Below are 22,733 nucleotides of genomic sequence, written 5' to 3'. Positions count from 1 at the left end.
ACAGGATTAGCAGTGAGTCAATGTTAAAGGTTAATAATAATTATATATATATATATATATATATATATATATATATATATATATATATATATATATATATATATATATATACATACATAAAATAAAATAAAATAAAATAAAAAACTGACAATATGGATGTATTGACATTTAAGGGAATGATAATCGATGTAAGGAAGAATCTAATCCCACTTCAGAGGATAAAATGGCAGAAGAAAGAGATGATAGAGCTGAAGGTTGGGACTACAAACTTTTAATTTGTAAATTTTTCTATACAAAGGGCACTAGAAAAGTTTTGCAATAGAACAGAAGGGATCATCACAGGAGTTTGCAACTTAGCATGTATTTAGACACGTCCAAACTTGCACTGTAGAAGCTCTAGTCATTGTCTCAGTGTCAGTTGATTTTCAGCTGTGTTAGTGAAGAGAGAATGAGATATGGTCAAAAACTGGAAACCAGGCAATTTTGCGCTACAATTTTGCACGTAGGTTAAGTGTTGGTTAGTGTTTAGAGGAAATAACTCCTGTGCTTGGAGAGGATTGTCCTAATCGTGCAACGATATTTAGGTGGTACCGAGAGTTTCAAAATGGAAATTTCAGCCTTGATGACACTCCAAGGTCAGGTCGGTCATTTTCATCTGCCGACTGAACTAAACATTGCTGCAGTAAGGAAAATGCTTGACACAGACAGGTTACATACCATTAAATAGAGGTACGCTTAAGCATTAATGCACCGAGCAGTACATGCTATTCTCTGCGATCACCTTCGAGTTAGAAAGCTTACCCTTTGGGTACCACATGACTTGATCGACGAGCAGATGGCACAACGTGTTTCATGGTGCCGTGAAATATTGAAAAAAAAAATTAAATGGAAATCTTCCCCTGTGAACAGTACTGTGACTGGTGATGAAACTGGCTCTATTACTATGATGTCCCGACCAAGGCTCAAAACAAAGTGTGGGTGTTCGAAGATAAGGAGACCTCCGTGGCTGTTCGGAAGTCTACATCAGTGAAGAAAAGAATGGTGGCGCTAGTTTTTAGTGTGCGAGGAATTATCGAGTGAGTTGTCTTAGAAACACAGAAGACAGTCACAAGAAAGTGGTATACCGAGGAAATCTGCCTAAAGTTCTTACAGCTCTACAGTTGCGCCAAACTCAAGGATGGACACATGGTTTCTTCACTACTCCAGCACACCGTTCAAAAATTTGCTCCGAGTATTTGACCAGCATTAGACTAAAACTGTTAGAGTACTCTGCATATAGTCCAGATCACGCTCTCTGTGACTTCGCGCTGGTCCCCCGGGTGAAGAGCAGAATGAAAAGAAGGCGTTTTACAAGTGATGACGCCCGGAAGTGGGCTTGGGACGACGAGTGCGCCCAAATCTTTGCCGAAAGATGGCAGAGTTTCTTCGATGACTGGTTCCGAAGACCAGTCAAGTGTGTGCTGTGTGGTGGAAAGTACCTTGAAAAAGTATAAGAAATAAGGTCGAATTGCAAAACTTTTCTAGTGCCCTTTGTATTTTCAATATGTGATATACAGTATGTTGGGTATTTACATATTTACACAAAATAATCTGTTTTAAAAGTTTGAGGTCATGTTATATTTGGACTAACATAAGGCTAACAGGAATGAATCAAACCCAACGACGGCTACATACATTCAAATATGATAGGGAAACACCAGAAAACTCTCTCTGAAGTACTACCCCAGTTGGTTTGCGACTGCACGGCAATCTTCAGAGAGTAAAAGCGTTCAGCTTCATGGATAGCCACAATCGACTCCCTGCATCAGTACTTCTGATCTTCTAGATTGGAGTTTGCTATCTCGTAATTTAATAAGTTCTCCAACTGTTACGAAGCTAAGCAGCACCACCAAGAATTGAATCTGGGAACACACACGCTCACTGATGAAAATGTTTAAGTCTGAATATAAAAAAATTGACATTTGATTTCTTTTGAAACATGTTGGACATAGTCCATTTGTATCCGAACACAAACAGTAAGCTAAATTACGGTTATATAATACACACGGATTCCTTTTATGTCCACTGTCTTTATTCACTAAAATTCACAAAAGTGGGCGGTTAGGATGTGCAGTGAAGACCTGTAAACTCCACCTTCTGTAGTAAATTTTGGCATCAGGCAGGGGTGAAAAATTCTTGGCTATCTGAAAAATAGGATCCACTGTTCCATTCAATTAGTATTTTCAAGACTTTCGAAAAGTAGGTTTTGACTACGAATTCTGATGCTAAGCTGCTATTACATTTTGGATCAAAACGACTGAGAAACACGCTATAACATATCAATGCTGTTCCTTCACATTCATTCATATTGGAATACTTCTCCTCTTCGATGTATCATTAAGGAATAATGTATTTCGAAAATTAGCAGAGTTAAACATTTTTATAAGAGCACAAAGCAATTTATGTTTTACAATATACAGTGGGTTTTTTGCAGTTTATCCTGATGTACAAAAAAGCAAAAAAGCGAAGTTGTAACAAGTCGTCATACATGGAAAGCATACAAGCAAGGCTCATTTAAAGGCACTAATCTTCAACTTGCTAAGCAGTTAATAAGCAAAATAGTATAAATTAAGCCACCTTATACTGCTGGCTCGTGTGATTACTGATAAAAGCATCCGCCAGAACAATTACGCTGTACAGCACTCAATCATTTTATTCTCCTTTGCAATAACAATTTAAAAATTAAAAACTTGCTGAAACATCATTTACTACAGTAAATTATGTCGGCATTACGTTGTACAATCACAAAATTAGTTTAAGGTCTACACAAACGCTATATGGTTTTTCGTCATAATTTCCGAACGACTGACCAACTGGAACACAATTTTCAGTGGTGGGCAGAGAACGACGTTCTCTCTGCATTAAAGGAAGCGAAATAATTCATTGAATCGCTGCGAAGTTACTGATAAGCATTCACTTAGGAAATATTTATGTTGATGACTACCACAGCTGTTTCCACGTAAAGAATCTTGATGTAAACGAATCTACATATGAAAAATAATTTTATTTTCGCAATACATAATTATCTAATAATAAATAATTATACGAAGAAGAAGAAATGGAAAGCCCTGGTCACTGTGTATCTCAAAAGGTAAACTAAGACGAAATTACTCCTTGATTGCAAGCTCGTTTTAAGCTATCTTTCACTTAAATATGTTAAGTGGAAGAAGTTAAGCTAACTCAATCCCGGGCGAGCATAACTACAAAGGTAAGTCATAAGCCTTGCTATGTTTCAACAACTCAACAACAGGCGCGCGTATACGCCGTGCTCAAATGAAAGTACAGGGTCAAACTGACCCTACAGGTAGTATAGCAAGCGGACTATTCAACACAAGGGCCGCAACTCAGTATCTTCAATCAGTTCTTAGTGGCAGAAACGAAGAGTGCTAAACGTCTGATACGTCATTGTATGAGTTCGAATTCGGACATAACGCTGTAACAGCAACCCAAAATATTTGTCATGCGAAAGGGAAAGTTGTAGTGAACCACAGCAGGGCACAACTCGTTGGTTCCACAGATTTCGTGCAGATTGTTGAACTATCGAAGATCAGCTAAGGTCCGGCGGCCCGCGGTAACAGATTCTAAGGTCATACAACACGCTGTTAAAGAAAATCCATCCACCGCACACTAGATTATCAAACCATATGACAATGTCCCAGTTCAATGTAGTGCATTACCTTCACTAAGTCAGGAAATCCATCAGGAGCTGTCGCATTATGCCACATAACTAACACCACCTCAGGCCCAGAGGATAGCGATGTGTGCTGACAACTGCTATAAAATTCCCGTGATGTGCGTTTCCTCAAGCGAATTGTCACATGCCATAATTTTAAATTCGAATGTGCAAAAACAGTAATTAAGCACGGACCAACTTCAAGAACCTATCGTCAAACAGCGTTTCGAGCATAAAGTTATGTTCTGTGTGTGGTGGAATTACGAGGGGTAATTCACTTTGAGTTCGTTCCAACGGTCATACAATCAATGTCAATGTCGACCTTCATTTCAAACGGTTGGGGTGGATGTAAGCTGCGCTACACCAAAAATATTCTGCATTGGTGAACCGAAAGCATGTCCTGCTGCAACATGATAACGCAAAACAACTGTTGGGTGGAAGAACTTCAGGAGCTTGATGATATCGATCTCATGCCAAACTCGGCATATAGTCTTGTCCTTGCCTCTTCAGATTACTACCTGTTTCGGTCCATAGCCCACTTCCTGAAATCATGATGATTAACCAACCAGCAAGAAGCTGGAACAGCAGTGACTGACTTCTCTGCCCGTAAGGACGTGTTATCGATGTGGAATCGACGAATTACAGCAAGGTGGGTGCAGGCAATCCAAAGTGAGGGGCTGTACTTTGAATGTTAACCAGCTTTCATTGTAGATGTAATTAAAAGAAGTATGTTGTGTACCACAACATCACAAGACTTAAAACTCATTTTGTATTAAAGTTATTCGTACAGAATATTTTCTACTCTTCTTGAAACTGCATATTACATCCGAGGGAGGTATTTTCTCATCTCATGTTACTTATTGGACCTGAAATTGACAGTCTCTCTTTGTTCAGTCAATTCCATTTAACGATCCACCGAGGTTAGTATAAAGCTTCCGCAAGTATGACTATACTACGCGACAGCCAAATCGACATACACTAATGAGCTCGTGACACGCTACTATTAAACTTCCAAAGATTAATGGCGAATATCGCGACATTCGACTTTCCTAAGAACATATAGCATATGGACTGAATCAGACTCCCGTATAACAGCGTTGAGAACGCCACGCCAACTCGGCTCCTAGCTTAATCATTAACGTATTTTCTTACAAGAACCCTTCGCTTCTATTTTTATTCATACGACTATTAAAAAAAAAATCATATGACTGGATATAAATGTCCATTTTAGTCATAAAAATGGACTTTACGTTTCTAAATATAGCTTATTCCCCCTTTCCCCCCTCTCTCTGTACCATATTTGCATATTTGTAGCATCTAATGATCATAAATATTGTTAGAACCTTATATATATATTAGGTAAACCTCCTACCACAGAAAGGAAACAACGCACGTTAACACATACAAAAACTGAAAATTTTGAAGGTGTTAAAAAGGTACGCATAAGAAAGAACGGCAATTGACCTTTTGCGTGCAATGTCAATCATTTATAGCTTAGAAAGAAATAATGACTCGTCTTAGAGGTAAAAATCATTAACAACATGAAAGTCGCTCTAATAGACATAATTGAAAATGTATTATATTACTTCCTGATTTATCGTTCTTCACCGTGTGGAACATTCTTTGTGAAGCAACACTGAAAACGCTAAAACATTAAAAAAAACTCCTACATTTAAATGAGTCATCATAGGCATATTATATAATTCTAAAAAGCATAAAGCAGAATTATATAATGATGTATTTAGAATTTTCTGTGGAATCCTTACATTCTTATTTAATCGTCTCACGCACGGTTTCTCGACGATAAATGAAGTGTTATTTATTTTGTTCAAATCTGCCACAGGGTTCTGACATTATAACACGTATTTATATGCTTTAAAAAAATCCCGCATACCTGGAACACAAAATAAAAGTACTGCGGGACCTGATCATTATATCTGTGAGGAAGAGGGGCGAGGAATAATGGAGTCTCTTTCGAGTGAAAACTTAGTTCATTTCAGGACAGTCCCTCTCCTTACTTTTTCACATTTTTTAAAGTATATACACAGTATGTTTAGAAATTCGGTGACCATACTTCGGGAGGTGATTCCTTTATATAGAGTAAAAGAGAAAAAGTTCTAATAAAAATTAACAATTTATTCAGGAACCAGTATGCGATCTATCTAAACATCCATGTTTCAGAATCATTCCGTACCGGCGAGACTGAATGCCCAATTAGTACTTGAAAACGTATTCTCGTTCCCTAACTTCTTTTATTTAGTCTCCCGGTACCTGAGGACTATAAAACTTTTCGATATTTAGACAGAGAACACATCATCTTCTGTGCAATTCCTTGAGTTGTCTGTGATGGGTCCTCTAGTTTTCAAGCCAAGTCGTCTTAAAACGATGTTTCACAATTTTAGCGGCTTATTCTGAAAGTAGGCGTTTTTGGACATATTTATTAATTTCTTTTTTCCATTTGGTACTGGGGCTGCTGATTTTCCAGAGTTTGTTCACCAAATTTCTGAATATACTGTACATAACATTTAAATTTGTCCGTAATCCTTTAGTACCTGGAAGATTTCTTCGTGAAATATTTACTATCGTCGATATATTCCCTATTCTGCCTATACTTCTTCAACCAATTACGATATAGATCGAAACAACGAACTAGGCATCTTAAAAACATCTGTTAACCTAGTAAACTTTCTAGGAAGTTTTGTAGGGAAAATTATTATATTGATTGCTTTCCGGATTCTATACATACATATACATACACACATACACACACATCCTTTGCTCATTTGCCTGCCTTTATATTCACTTTTGTACGTACACGTAGAGCAGACCAAACTTAAAAATATTAAACCAACTGTAAAAGACAACAGAACCACCACCTGCAAAGATTATAAAAATTCTCTTTAGTATCCAAAAACCACTAATAAAAAGGAACTAATTTTCCTGTACATCATTAGGCTAACAAACGGCCCACAGAAACAATCTTTTACGACCACCAATATTTCAGCACAATATCCTAGAAGTTATGTCATTCCATTAATACATACGAATAACAGTTTTATATATTTCAAGGTGTTATTCATATTTTCTCAATGCAATGGAAGTCATGTGTATAACTGTCAGGAATCTTCTATGGAATATTGTGAATATTTACATGGATTTGAAACAACTAAGCTGGATTTAGGAGTATGATCGGGAACATCTTCATGAATACATAAATGCTCAAGTCGAACAAATAATCACATTCCTTTATTACTCTCTTTCTTCACGTCAATTAAACAATGGAATATACATTTACGAATAACTTGAACCCACATGCAATATTGTTTTCTCAGGTTAGGTATCATTACTTGTCAATTCTGAGTGCAAATCGAAACTTCACTTTCTCAGGGGAACTCATGTGGTTCGGATCCCAAACGCTGTAGATTCACGTCTCATAGCCTCGCTGCTGAAAGGGATGCTAAATTCTAACAAATCCATTCATGGAAAATTCACTTGAATCATTTGGTCTCTTATTTAAGCCTTGCTGTTTACTGCATCCTTCAAAAAAATCTTCCTGCCACAAGTTATAGATATCGATCCTATTAAGTTTTTTTTCTTCTTCCCTCCCTCCCACTCTCTTTTTCTCATTGCATTTGGATCAACGTCCTTCTATTAATGCCACGTACACTTATTGATCTGTCCATTTGTCGTAAAAGATAAAAGCCCAATATACAAGAGGAATGTCTATCAATTCCAACTTAATTAGTTCTGAGTGCCATGAAATTTGTTTCATTGAAATGGCAGGTCACGCAAATGGTGTTTTCGAAATTAATACGCTGAACCAATATGGCACAACTATTGTTGTCTGGTGTTTCTTCTCTCTCAAGATTTAATTAACTTAGAATGCTGTCATTATATCCTACCATTATTTTATGACCAATCACCACGTCAAGGCTATTAATTTGTAACTTTATTTTTTATTTATTTACAACCATGATTCCAGATACAGTTGAACGCTAGGTTCACACTGGAGTATCTAACAAATCTAAGAGACGATAATACACTAATAATAATGACAATCGCAATAATAACAAAATAACATGTAAGGACAAAAAGGGTTGACAATAACTTACTAAAGTTTATCCACTAAAATGATATAGTGCTGAGTTATATGCAGCTTCAGAATTAAATAAGTCTATGGGTGTGTGTGACATTTCGTTGTATAGTTTACGATGCCTGTAGAACACAGAACTATTGAAAGTCTATGTCGTGTATGGAACAGGCATGTGTTACGTGTTTGTCTGAAGGGAATTTGAAAAAACAGTTCTGAAAGTAGCGTTTCAGACCTGAGTTGACCATGTGTGAGTTTATACAGATATTTGAAATCACTGATTTCATGACGAGTGTCAGGTAGTTGAATATTTACTGTTTGTAATAGTTTGTGTTTTGTCATCGCACGTCTGCGAGGTACTCTAAAGCGTACTATTGCATGGAAGACATTTAGAACTGAGTTTAGCCGAGATAGTTTTGTAGGAGCTGCCATTATCCAGATAGGTGAATAATATTCCAATTTAGGAGAAATTATTGTCTTGTAGAAAATTGCTTAGGAAAAGATGTTACGTATTTCTGTTAATCTGTACAGAAGTCCTAGAAGATGCATCGAATGCTTAGTATTTGTATGTTCTGTGATAGTTTTGTGTCAAAAATAACTCCGAGATCCTTATGACTATTGACTCTCGTCATGGGCAAACCATTTACGTTGTATGAAGTGTGTACAATATTTTCTTTAGGGAAAATGTTATGGATTTACTTTTATCGGGACTAACTTTTAGGAGCCAGTGTTACACCAGGAGGAAAAATTATAATGTTTTGAAGTAGCTCGGAGTCTTTTATACTGTTCACTTCTCTGAAGATTTTGCAGTCATCTGCAAATAATAGGATTCTGTTGGAATTTGAGTTGAAGCAACTACTCAGGCCATCTCAATCTTTCTTCTTATCATAATTGTTTCCTTCTTAATTTTCAGAGAACATGTTTCTTTTCCCTTCTCAATACAGAATTGAAGCATTGTTTACTTTTTCATAATCAAAGCAGAACGAACCACGAAATCTGGTTTCACTTTCTTACATGACTCCTGAATCTTGTTTAATATCCTGCTAACTGTAATTTGAGCTGTACAAGTATTTATCAATGTAATTGTACTCCACATAATCGTGCAAATGACTGCTTGTTTTATCTTGTTGACTTGTAATTCTCTAAGACTTGAGGGCAATAATTCTCCAGAAATATTTAGGGCTCTGTCTTTAGAACTAAGTTGCAGAATGGACGAAAGTTCCAGGTGAGGAAGTGGGGGAAGGAGAATGTAGTCCTTGCCCTTTCAATAGTTGTTTGATTCTCCGAAGTGAGACATTTTTTCAGTTGCAAATGATACGGTGAATGCCGTGTTTGTACAGAAATCAAACGAAATGTTACCTTATGATATTTTTTTCTGGAAGGGGTAATGCAGTGAAGTATGAGTCATTTAAATCGATTACATAGGAAGTCATTTCCAACTGTCCAATGATGGCGTAGGAGTACAATTTTACAAACAGAAAAATTATAGAAATAATAAACACTTCTGACCAGAGTATATACACTTGTTTATTAAAAACTAAATTCCAGTGTAACAGTTTCAACAACGTAACGTTGTCTTCATCAGACACTAACTCACTAAAGAGTTAGTGTCTGATGAAGACAACGTTACGTTGTTGAAACTGTTACACTGGAATTTAGTTTTTAATAAACAAGTGTATATACTCTGGTCAGAAGTGTTTATTATTTCTTTAGTGAGTTCCAGAGTCGTGATGGATAGAGTTGCAAGAAAAATTATGTAATTAAATCAAAGAAGGGGAGGGAATGAGATATAAAAATGGAATAGGCAAGTCTTGGCAGTGTACGAGTAAACATGGATCCAATAGTAGACTGCAAAACTACCAAGAGTAGTATAACAGCAAAACTATCGCTACACTATCCACGTCCTACAGTATGGTTAAGAAAAGCTGCCATTGTGCGTTGGAAGCGTTGACGCACTACAAAGATACCAACTTTAAACTTAAAACGACTCTCAATTCTATAATCGTAGCAACATGACCTGTCACTATCATTTTTTTTTTTTTTTTTTTTTTTACACAGAACATATTTTGAGAAAAATTAGATTAAACGAAACAAGTAGGGTCTACAGGCATTAAAGGAATAAACCATCTTACAAACCCAGAAGACATCATTCTCTTGGCAGAAAGTGAAAATAACCCTCTTACTGAAGGTGAAAGGAGAGTGCAAAAGCTAGCTTATCAAGCAGACCAAGATCATGGCACTTAATCTATCATCTCACGGTAAACAGGGGGAATGGAAGCAGTAACCAACTTTATCTTTCTGAGTTCTGTAGATTGTGACTAATCAGGAAATGAAAAGGCGTCTACTTCTTGGAAGGAAGGCTATGACAACCCTTAGTAGCGTTTACTTCTTGTGAGGAAGGCTGTGACAAACCTTAGTTGTGTTTACTTCTTAGGAGGAAGGCTATGGCAAACCTTAGTAAAGTTATTAAAAGCCGATGTATTATTTTGGAAACGAAGACTCATTTATGGATGTGAGAATTGGGCACTGAAAAGGACGGATGGGAAATTGACTCCTTTGAATCATGGTAATGTAAAAGTGTGTTGTGAGTAAAATAGACTGCGAAGAGGACAAAGAAATTTATACCGGAGGAAGTAAAACCACTCAATACCGAGAAAGTAAAACCTACTGCAATTTAGAGACCAAATTTTCGTATTGAAGTTAAAATTGTCGTACTTTGGTTGACGATTCACTGGAAAAATTATCGACGAAAGGAAGGTTAGATTTAAACTAAGCAGAGCGTCAGAAAAAAAAATGGATTGATGGATTTGAGGAAACAATAAACCTAAGCATAGAAATTTTTTGCGAAGCGAGATCGACAGGAGTAAATGGCGTGATATGGTCCATGATGTCATGGAGAGTCGGGAACGACTAAACGAGCGAAGAAATAATATGACTGGATGGTTGTACCGTTGATTTACAAATAAGAATACTAGTTCTCCGAAATTTTAAAGAAAAGTCATAACATGCAACCACACTCAATAACGCGATCAGTGACCGCGGTTGCCTAGATACAGCGTGAATGAATAATGAAGTGATTGGCGAACAACCCTCCTCTCGTTTTGTTAACAGTACGTGCAAGTATCTGCCAGAGGCCAGTTCATTAACAGCATTATAGCTGCCTCTCATCACTGCTCTTTCTCAATGCCAATTTCCGGCCTATTCCTTGTTCTCTCAGTGTTCTTCGCTGAGAAGGGGAGTAGCAAATTGAGACGTCACACAGCATCAAATTGGAAATGACAGACAGTGTGTATCTATTTTCATGGATATATTTTGCTGTCTCAATTTCCATGGATATATTTTGCAAGTTGTAAACTATCACGAAAGAAATTCTCTCTCTTCCAAAGTTATCAAGAATCATCGACCCACTTTCCAAGTTCAAAAGAAAGTCTGGTTATGTTCCTGCGCCAGAGTTTGTTGGGAATGTACCACCTGAAGCACGAAAATTAGTGTGTCCTATAAAACAAGGAACTTTACAGAATTCGTAAGGTATTTAAATAAGAATACTGACCTAACTTTTCTGCTGATACTTAAGAAAAAACATATACCAAAACAGGCACACAATTCATCTAATCTTCACAAAATGTGTGCTTCGTCCGTCACGATTTCGTATGACTACCTCATTAATACGCAAAAACAGTTTTTAGGAACAATTTTAAACAAAAAAAAAAAAAAAAACTGATTAAAAAATACAAGATTACATCCTCCATACAGCAACTTCCTTCAGAACAATTTAATGGGAAACTGGAACATTCTAACAAGATAAATTAGAGGTTTGGTGTTCTCAACCTCACTTCAAAACGACGTAACAAAAAATGACTGTCTTGACGACATCCAGTAACGCATGCACAATCAACCATGTAGTGATCGGGCTAAGAACAATTTCCTGTCAACTTTTTTTCAGGCAACAAAAAACGAAGAGAACTGAAAGAGACGGTAAATTCAGAGCAGTGTTGCTCGACACACAAAAATTATCGCACAATACACAATATCTTCGAACTATCTACGAAATATGTGAACAAATTTAAGGAAACTCTACACTATTTCAGTTTTGTGACATGTTTGCAGGTAATAGAGTTGCGTCCAAGACGAAACAAAACTCTCCCAATACAAACAGACACAAAAATAACTATTTTACACGCATATTCAATGTCAATGTAATTTGTGTTCATATTTCACATTTAATAATTTTCTCCAATAATCAAAGAAAAAGTAGTTATTTTTAAATGCAATCATAATTAATTGTAATTGCAATATTATGCTCAGGAATAACAGATGACCGCGGTGGTTCGATGGTAAAACGCTCACTTTTGGCGCGTGTGGTCCCTGGTTCGATTCAATTTCCAAACACGTGGGCGAGAAAGCCTGTGTGCGTGGGTTTTCTTGGAGTTCTGCAGTTCCCTCCCACTCTTCGTTCTTCCACTTCAGTCTCAGTATCATCGTCTCCTTCAGGTTTGGTGCACAATAGCTGGATGTTAAACAAAAGTATGGGTACGCGTAAACAGATACTGTATGTATTGTGTTACAGCAAATGGTAACTTCACATACGTGTTTATTAATGAGAAATCGTAATATTAGTTACAAATTTATAAACCTTGTATTATTAAAGGAAAAAGACCAATTTACTGTGAACTTACACACACACACACACACACACACACAAAAAAAAAAAAAAAAAAAAAACTGTTAAGAACTTACAAAAAAGTTAAGGATTCCTGTATCTAAGGAGTTTTTAGAATCTTCAAAATAACGAAAATCACATTGCTGAAATTTCGGTTTCATACAGGATTACTACTGATAATTACCAGGTAATACAAAACCCTTTATGCCATGCGTTTAAGGTGGTTATTACTATTATTATACTTATTATTTAGTAAATATTATCTTGAAAGCACTGAGAAATCTATCTAATAAAGGCATTCATTAGTTTGATATATACTTGTGTTCAATATTACTGAGAATATAACTTTTAGATCTTCCTAAAAGTGTCAAAGTTTCAATAACTGACAACACTGGATCAAAGCCTTGTAGTTAGGGGGGAAAATGCTACCCTGCACTTACACTTCCAATCAGGCTGCAAATATTCTTGAGTTTTCTCCGACTTTTTTTTACTTCCCTTTCTTACTAGGCTTCATTTGTGTTTCTGCTGACGCCACTAGTTGATTACATGGCGACTGTGTAAGCTTTCCTATAATCTAAAGTAATTTCTTCTTCAATGAAAACCTATGGAAGCATCAACTTGATAATTAATGGTCATTATGACAGGAGCAGTGAAAATCCCTTTACTTGCACAAGTATGCGATTTTGCTTCCTTTTTGAACAGACGAGCATATTTCGTCTCTACTTCCTGCTTTCACTAACCTTTCATTATGTTCAAAGACACACAGAAAAATTTCTTGGGCTCGCATTAAGTTCGGATCCACCCGTAAACAAAAAACGATGGTCTGAGGTCACAGTACACAAGTTATTTTCGTCACCCACACGCTCCCTAGTTATTATTTTCGATTTTTCTCCCTCACACTTTCTGCAATTTTCCTACATGTACACTCATGTCCAAAATTATTGTCGCATGTCTATAAATATGTTGTTATAGGAATATAATTTGATAACGAATTCGCCCGGTATTTCTTTTAATGTTAGTATGTGTATAATTGGCAAAGACATATATGTGGAAAATTTCATGTCAAAAGAGCAGTAAATAAGAACGATAAAACGAAAATAAAATTTTCTTGTCCATTTAGCAACATTTTGTTTTACTCATTCTAATTTTCGTATTTAAAATTCCTTTCCTATGAAATTTACCATAAATATACATTATCCGATTATACACATAGTATCAGTATTAAAAGTATCCTGCAAAATCATTATCAAATTATATTCTTACAAGAAGACAGTTATAGATATGCGACAATCATTTTGGACATGAGTGTATACCGTGCGAATGCAACACACCACCACCTGTTCATATCTAAACACATGGTCTGCCTATAAACAGCAGGAGTGTGCTACCTGTTGTCTAGAGTCTGTATTACGTGAGAAACGCGTCAAACACGCTTCGACACAGGAGCATGTGAATAAAAGTTACAGAAAAAGTATTGGAAGTCCTTGTGACAAAAATATTACGTCGGACAACGTCTGACATAGCATCAAAATTAATATTATTTTGACTGTGCAGTCCGCCTAAGAATGACGATCTCCAAGATATTGAAATAACTGAAATGTATACGTGGATACAATACCGTATTGGTACCTACTTACCTAACTAACCCTTTCTGCCTAATATCTTCTGTATGTGACTAACGATTTCTTAAGGTACTTCAATATCAGTCGTCACTTTCGTCAACGATGTGGTTGAGATTTACAGCAGAATTCGCAATACAATATCTATATTATTATGACGCTAGTAAATACCACAATGGCGTAAAATGAGTAATGAATTGAGTGATTAAATTAATTTATAATTTTTGAGGAACTTCCTCAACGCCGGTAGAATGTTACCTGAGATTTTTGGTACATTGAGGACGCAGTTACTATTATGTATATTCAAAAGGAACTTTGTCTTAAAATTTTCTACAGAGTCAATCCATTCTAACTGACCAAGCATGTGCCGCTCGACCATCTCCAAAAAATCTATTTTTTTTTTCATGAATGTTTATCCTATATCAGGGTACTTCAAAACCATTTTTACATCACATGCAGTAGCGTCATTTCAGATTTGGCATGGGGAGCAAGACCCCTTGATATAAGTAAAATTTCGCATTTTTCACTGACACTACTATTCTAATGATAAAATCTATATAAATCCCAAACTCGGGGGCGGGCAAATGCCCCTCCCTGCCCCCCTAAATGACGCCCCTGATCTCATGGCGACACAGGTTTTTCGATTTTAGGCGTTTACGTTGTTTTGAATATCTCAGCATGTATTTGTCCTAACAAATTGAAAATTGCTGGACGTCTCCAACCCGTAAAGAGCTAAAACTTGGATCTCTCAACACATTTTTGCCTAAAACCATTTGAAGGGGGTGAAATCAGAGTCTGTCGTACCAACATTTTTGGACATTGAAAACATGTTTGGGGAAGAGGAAACAACTTACGTAGAGGTCTGAATTTTTGAGTGCGTATAGTCCGGGGTCATAAGTTAATACACAAATTTACAGACCTGTAGCTGCTCCCAAAGGCCTGAAAAAAAAAATCGTAAATTTGGGGAATTATGCCAATTTAGCATATTTCACTGTCCAATATCTCCAATGGATTTGGATTTTAAAAAAATGTGAAATTTTGGGAATAGTTAATCCTTTAGCATACCATAACTCACAACAAAGCGCGTTTTGTGCTTTTGAGCAGAAGAGGGTCAAAGTACTAAGTAATGAAGTCATACTCTAGGAGGTGTTTTATTCATAAAATCTCCTGGAAAATTGTCGTGAAGAAAAATAAAGTAGGATGAATGAATGGATGGTTAGTCCAGTCAAGGCTCTCAAGCTCGTTTCTTTCCTCTAGTTGTAACATTGTCTCATCAGATCCACAGCAGCACTGGTGAAGGGTGCCGCTATCAGCAGAAGGCGAGGTTAGTCAAAATGCACCCTTTACGATTTTTTCCCCAGGACTTGGGAGCTGCTACAGGTCTGTAAATTTTTTGTGTATTAACTTATGACCCCGGAATACATGTACTTACAAATTCAGATCTCTATGTAAGTTGTTTCCTCTTCCCAAACATGTTTTCAATGTCCAAAAAAGATTTTATGAACAAAATACCTCCTAGAGTATGACATTAGTTAGTACTTTGACCCCCTTCTGCTCAAAAGCACAAAGCGCGCTTTGTTGTGTGTTATGGTATACTAAAGGACTAACTATTACCAAAATTTCATTTTTTTTAAAATCCAGGAACATTGGAGATATTGGATAGTGAAATATGCTAAATTGGCATAATTCCCCAATTTTACAATTTTTTTCAGGCCTTTGACAGCAGCTACAGTCCTGTAAATTTTTGTGTATTAACTTATGATTCCGAACTACATGCACTCACAAATTCAGACTTCTACATCAGTTGTTTCCTCTTCCCAAACATGTTTTCAATATCCAAAAATGTTTCTACTGTAGGCTCTGATTTCACCCCCTTCAAATGGTTTTAGGCAAAAATTGTTAGGAGATCAAAGTTTTAGCTCTGCACGAATTGGAGACGTCCAGCAATTTTCAATTTGTTAGGACAAATACATGCTGAGAGATTCAGAACGACGTAAACGCCTAAAATCGAAAAAATGCAAAATGGTGGCAGCCGTTGCGTCTTCATGGGATGTTGTAAAACAAAAAATATATATTTAATTGTGGTTTCGAAGTACCCTCATATAGGATAAACATTCATGAAAAACAAATTTTAAAAAAAAAAGTCGAGCGGCAATTTTTTAAAAGCTTTTTTCTTCATCACTTTGCATGGATTGACTCTCAGATAATTTATATCAATAGAATTTTGAAAAGCACACTTTCAAATTTAATTTCGCGTCAAGAACTCGTATTTAATTTCGCGTCGTCAACGCCCAAATTCCATCATTGGAAATCGAACTTGGTATCTCTCTCTCTCTCTATATATATATATATATATATATATATATATATATATATATATATATATATATATATATATATATATGAGAATCCGAATGCTAACCATTCGCCTGGACTTAGCCATACATTAATGGCATAAATTAAATAATATTAAGGTTATGAGATCATCGCGATCCTAAAAATGCATGAAAAACGCGAAAATTAAGACTAATAAAACTAGTTCGTTCAGTACGAGTTAATTGTCTGTGTACGGCACATTAAAAAAGAACTGAAGTGAACTTATATTTGGAGAGATTTCAAGAATCTGCTAAGATTACTGAGACTACTCAAACATACAAAAGCGGAGTCACACGTGCTTTTCGTGTTTACCACAGAGAACTCGTGGCAAGTACTACCACTTACGTAATCTAAATGAAACAGTTATCATCAATGCTCAGTTTAGTATCCTTTCTTATCTATCAGCATCCAAGCGGAAAGCAACTCTTTTATTAGATATGAAGAAAGTGCAAGAAACTTCCACGAAGGAAAATTCCAATTCTAATACATTTACATCCAAGGAGATTTATTCGCATTCAGTAGCGGACATTGTTCACGTGATAGCTCGTGATCAAGATGCACTTAGGTAGAGCCGAAGAAAATCACACGCGCGTTTGTTTGGAACATTAGTAAGCAGTAATTTATGTAACTTACGTTTATTCATATTTACGTCGCATGGAAACATAAAAGTTTATATTTTACCACTGTCAACATCCAGTCACTGATACTATAATTTGTTTATTCATTGATGCTGAAGGAACACTACATTTGTGGCCCACAATGAAACACACAAATACACACACCATATATTATATATATATTCAAAATATGTCATCAGATTTGCACAAATAAAGCAGAGACCTACAACCACCAAATTTAGTCACAGATCTGATTCTATACAGAGATAAGCCAGGGAGCTGGATGAGCACTTTATGACGTCATAACTGAAAGGCATCCAAATTTCTGAACTTAAGAACATTTTGAAACTCTCAAAAAGCTTATGTAATACATATTAAAAGTATACACATTAAAATCCTCGATACGCTTACCCCTCATCTTTCTTCTAAATTTTTGTGAACAACTAACTATAGAGTACCTCCAAAATGCTATTAAAAAGAGAGTGTTTTCAGATTTTTCTCATACGGCCAGAAATCTGAACGCGCAGTTTATGACGTCATAATAGTTTTCGAGTATCCAAAACTTCTGTACAATACGCTTATGTAAAGCCTTAAAATGAACTAGTAATTCATTTAGTAACATTCTGCATATCGTATCGAACTTGTGTGTTCGAATGTTTTTCATTATCTTAAAAAGACGCGTAAACAGCGCTGTGCTTAAGGTCCTTAAACGGTTCACTTTTTAAAAGCATAATATTATTTGCTGTACTGTTATTTGAAAAAAAAAAAAAAAAAAAGTGAGGTGAAGCGTCCCTGCCCAAGCGACCAAGAACAAATATATAACTGGTCTGTAAACAAATAATAAACACTCACTCCGCTCTTATCATGATAAACACAAAATACTGGAATACGTCTCACATCTATACGCCAATCCCGATGCACAAACTTCCATACCTAAAACTACCTACACCAAAGCACGAATTGAAATGCGACCTATTCAATGAAGAATTGTAAACGGAATGCCATACACATGAATTATTGATACAATTAACTGCATTTTTTTTTTTTTCGCGACCTGAAAGTTCTGCCAATTACTTAAGTACGTGCTCAAGAGTTTAGTGAGGACTTAGCTGTCTTAAGGTTCTATTTCGTATGAATGGTAACAGATCTCGTGCACACCTTATTTTCAAGAAATTTCAGATGCCATTTTCGTCAACTTGATAATAAAACTAACTCTATGGCCTATGGAACTCGGAGGTTCAATGCCGCGTTCCCAAAAGCTCTCCACTGACTTCTATCCTTAGCTAACTGCATCCAGTTTCTACTTTGTATTCCAGCACTTGTTCAGAAATATTCACAACTTATATATATATATATATATATATATATATATATATATATATATATATATGGCGTACTATTATAAAATAACGTTATTGTAACAATATATATAATTTAACGCCCCCTTTTGTACAGTTTTAATGTATCCGAAATCGCATGTATTCCTACCTTAGAATGAACTCGGAACTACACACAAAGTGCTTTATTTATTTATATGGTTTGCACATAAACCATAACACATTGGAATAGTGATCACGTATTCGCTCCCCTAAGAGAAAATCGTACCTGGGAATATCGAAAGCCCAATAGAATTTTTACATTAGTTATAGCAAAATTTGAAACTATATTTAAAACCTCGCCTATTTTTGCCCCTCTTGGAAACCACAACATGGGCGCCCTTGCCTGCGACAGATTTAGCCATTTTGATAGAATTACTTTAAAAAACATTGCTCCTCGAGATATACTATGACTGCATATAGAGCATTAAGGAAAAACATTATCAATGACTTACTGCAGCGTTTATGATGACGAAAGCTTGCGAGATACTTTTAAGCAGGAAGAGTATTTGCATTTAAGCAAGCATTTATAGAAACGTAAGTATTCCTGATTGCTGAGTACAACAGAATACACCGATCAATCACCTGGGGACCATCACTTGTTTCTACATATAGCCATACATACGGTGAAATGGTTCCTCTGTTCTTCATAATCATTTCAAAAGTATATACTCTTCTTACAATTATGTATTCTAAGCCCCATGAGTACAAAACAGTAAAAATACTGCAAGTTTGACAATAACATACCAATATGTTCAGCAAGCCCTAAAGTATAAAAAACACACATTTAACGTACAGACTGGAATTGCTGTACAAAAAAGCAAACATGGAGTTCAAATCAAGAGTGTGCCATATTACTGTTGCTACCTGCTGGCTGAAGTACTGAAGCAAATCTAATAATGTACAGTTATTCAAAGTTACGAAAACTACGTAAAACTGCTGCTTCTACGTATTACGTTTAAGCATATGGAAACACAGTTTTCTGATAATTTTATATTGATTAACCCTTAAGCAGGCGCGTGAGGAATATCATACCTTACAAGTTTATTTTTATATAGGCTAGCAATTACATGTACACATTCATTTTACAAACTAGTAATGAAATCAAACTATACTATACTAGAAGGGTTGCCAACTATATGGAATTTTCCTACCCATATATATGGAATTTCTCTGTTATAGTAGTATTTTAACATTATTTTGATGTTAAACACGTATCACATTACTTAAATATTAATTTCTAATGATATTGATAAACCTAGGATTGTCTACTACACTGAATTGATTATACTTTTAAAATCAATTATATTTTTGTATAATGAAATTAAGTTCTCAATTAGCATCCATTTGAAATAGATGGAACGAAAATTTTCCAATCAGACGCCATGAACACATTTGACTGCATCAGCTCATTTGTCAAAGAACAATGAACAAATACCTCAAATGGCAACTTCCTAAACAATCAGTGTTGCCACATTGTAGAGAGCAAGAGTAGGATAAATTATACCCCAACACGCCTACTTAAGGGTTACAACCGCTAACAATATTCAGAATTCGCTTAGTATTTTTTTTTTTTAATATTTTTTCTTGTAATTAAATACGAGAAATATACACTATTGTGACTTGTATATTAATACGACTTAGTTTAGAACTGTCTTTATAAGATTAAGACATAACTACACAATTATCACAAGTAATTAATTAACAACTTATGAAGATCTATATTTACAATTTTCAAATAACGATCATGGCATATATAACACACATTGTTTTTAAATACTAAGAACTTGCAGAAACATTGGAAAATATATACCATACACACTGATTATGAATCGTTTAGCAAACTGAAATTAATATCTAGATTAATGATAAGAAATCAACTATAAATGATCTTCAAATGCAGTCAGCATACGAACAAATACGGTGGTACAATTTCGTAGTAAGAGTTTTAAACCATGACAATGCCCCTTTTACAATAACTTCTCTTGAATATACACGGAGTTCCCACTTACAGCATTTGGTGAACACGAATACCTTGAATTTTCCAGGTTTTCCACGTATATATATATATAATGTAAAAAAGCAACTACACAATGCGGCAATTTGAGATCGAAACTTTTTTTCGGTAGGTAATAACACTACGCAAATGTTCTATGATGAGAACCACTCGAGGATCTCTCACCAACAGTCGAACAGAGCTCGTTGTTCTTGAACAATATTGCCGCGTGCGCAGAGCTGGATTTAGGTTTGGTGGGGCCCTAAGCTATTGAAGGTAATGGGGCCTTTTATGTGTCTAGTTGAACGTAGGCGTCCTATGTACAGAAATGAAGGAACTAGTGACATTTTAAAAATTAGGCAAGCGGAAGGGAGGCCATTACTTACATAATAGGACTTACACAACACGAAGCATTGTTGCTATATGCATATTTTATCTTATTTACTGTTTCTCTTATATTTTGGAAATGTAAATTCAATTTTTTCTTTATATATTGGGGGCCCCCAAACGGAGCGGGGTCCTAAGCTATAGCTTGTTTAGGTTATACGTAAATCCGGCACTGCGCGTATGACCGTATTAAGCACGACCAGTGACGTGAAGGTCCGTCGTGATTTCAACATCGAATATAAAAGCCAACATCAAGTTTGTGCGCGCCTGGTTAAAACATTTACGTAAACATTTTACATGTTGCAGCACATGCTTATCCCATATGTGTATTTAAATAGTGCGGGCACTTCAGTCAAGAACTAAAGTTAAAAAAGGCGAGCATTCGGATGTAGTAAAGACTGCGAGATCACCGCAATTGATTGAGAAAGTGAGCAGAATAAGTAGTGAAGACAGAAATGCTACGATTCAAATTTCTGCTGAAGAGTTAAAAGTGAACAAGAGAATCCTTCACAAAGAAACTCACGTGTAAGTTCGAGTATCAGGGTGATGACAGTCAGCGTCTGCTTCAAAACAATGCCCTAGTCACACAGCTTTGATTTGGCCCGACAGAGAATCCATGTATCTTGTCATACCCTGCCTATTTATCGGATATGGTTCCATATTATTGCTTTTCATTCCCTAAACTGAAAATCGTACGGGAAAGTTCCTACGTTAAGGATGTACCAATAATCGAGAAGGCTATGACAAAGATTTTAAACAGATGTCCAGCTTTCCGATTGTATGTTACTTCAATAGATGGAGCTAGTGGTTATCTGTCAAGAAGAAAGTTCCGTTACTTTTCCGACATATTTCATTATATATATATAACCTTTCTTAAATCCATGACCTTTCTACGAGTAAGCTGAATTCCCTAACTTTTCCACGTTTTCTAGATCTGCAAGGTCGGCGGGAACCCTGACAAAGTGGCTAGTATAGCAAAAACGTCAGGATTGAATTATTGCTACTGCTGTCTGTAGTATTTAGAATCGGATTTTATCTGTTATTTTCACCTCCGAACAGTCACGTCTCTAACGCTCTTACATACAATCCTTTATACTGCTTCTAAATAAACTAACACACTACGCGACGTATTTACAAAGCTTTGGAGGTTAGAATCATACTTTATTGGGTAGTTTATTTGAGGACATTAATACGAAAGTAATAGAAACTCTCTGAGAGGGAGAAGTCTCAGATTAATTATTTCGTTTCATGTACAAGATTGTAAAATGTCCCCTTCAACACAATCACTGGGTGGTATTCAAGGATAAAACTAGCTGCAAACATTAAAAAAGAAGACAGGATACGTTTTTTCCTTTAACACGAATATTTCAAATAGTTTAATCCTGAATTTTTAACTTACCGACTTGACCTGTAGTATCTGAAGTACTTCAACGACAATACGACGACAATACGGTACCGCAGAATTCAACACAGCAGTGTTATTTGTTAATACGTACCTGGAAAGAACCAATAAGGAAAATTTAGAATATACAAGTTTAATTCCATTTTAATAATAATAGAAAAAATAAATAATTTATGAATGCATTCATTACTGGACAAAACCTTTCAACAACATTACATTAAGGAAAGGTGAAATTTTAAAACTTTAAAAATACTTGGGAGAAAATCTTGATGCATAACTGAATCTGTCTGCCAGAAGAAATCAATGGTTCTGCAAGTTTTACAGCAGAAGATAAAAACATTTACTTGTAGGGTAACGAACAATATGTCAATTTTTAGACTCACACAAGCATATATCATTGTTAAGAACATTATATGCGTATATTTGAGTCGTCGCTATGTTTTAAAGAGTGCACAGAAGTTTAATTTAAGATACTAGCCTCAATTGCTAATTACTGAT

The 22,733-nt window shown here is 35.7% G+C and overlaps 1 protein-coding gene across 3 annotated transcripts in view; it reads right to left on the bottom strand.

Moving 5' to 3' along the window:
• The window catches only part of LOC145684041 (uncharacterized), a 491,127-nt gene that overhangs the window by 234,502 nt on the left and 233,892 nt on the right, over positions 1-22,733 (bottom strand). The window contains exon 3 of one of the 3 annotated variants that reach the window (XR_014131232.1): positions 22,233-22,329. The exons of the other annotated variants lie outside the window; for them this stretch is intronic. The gene's annotated coding sequence lies outside the window, so the exon portion shown is untranslated. The remainder of the gene's footprint in view (positions 1-22,232; positions 22,330-22,733) is intronic. 3 annotated transcript variants of the gene reach the window in all.

This window comes from Thermobia domestica, chromosome 4 (assembly GCF_964235325.1).
Source record: "Thermobia domestica chromosome 4, izTheDome1.hap1.1, whole genome shotgun sequence".
NCBI classification, from domain to species: Eukaryota; Metazoa; Arthropoda; class Insecta; order Zygentoma; family Lepismatidae; genus Thermobia; species Thermobia domestica.
This window is presented reverse-complemented; position numbering and strand designations above follow the sequence as displayed.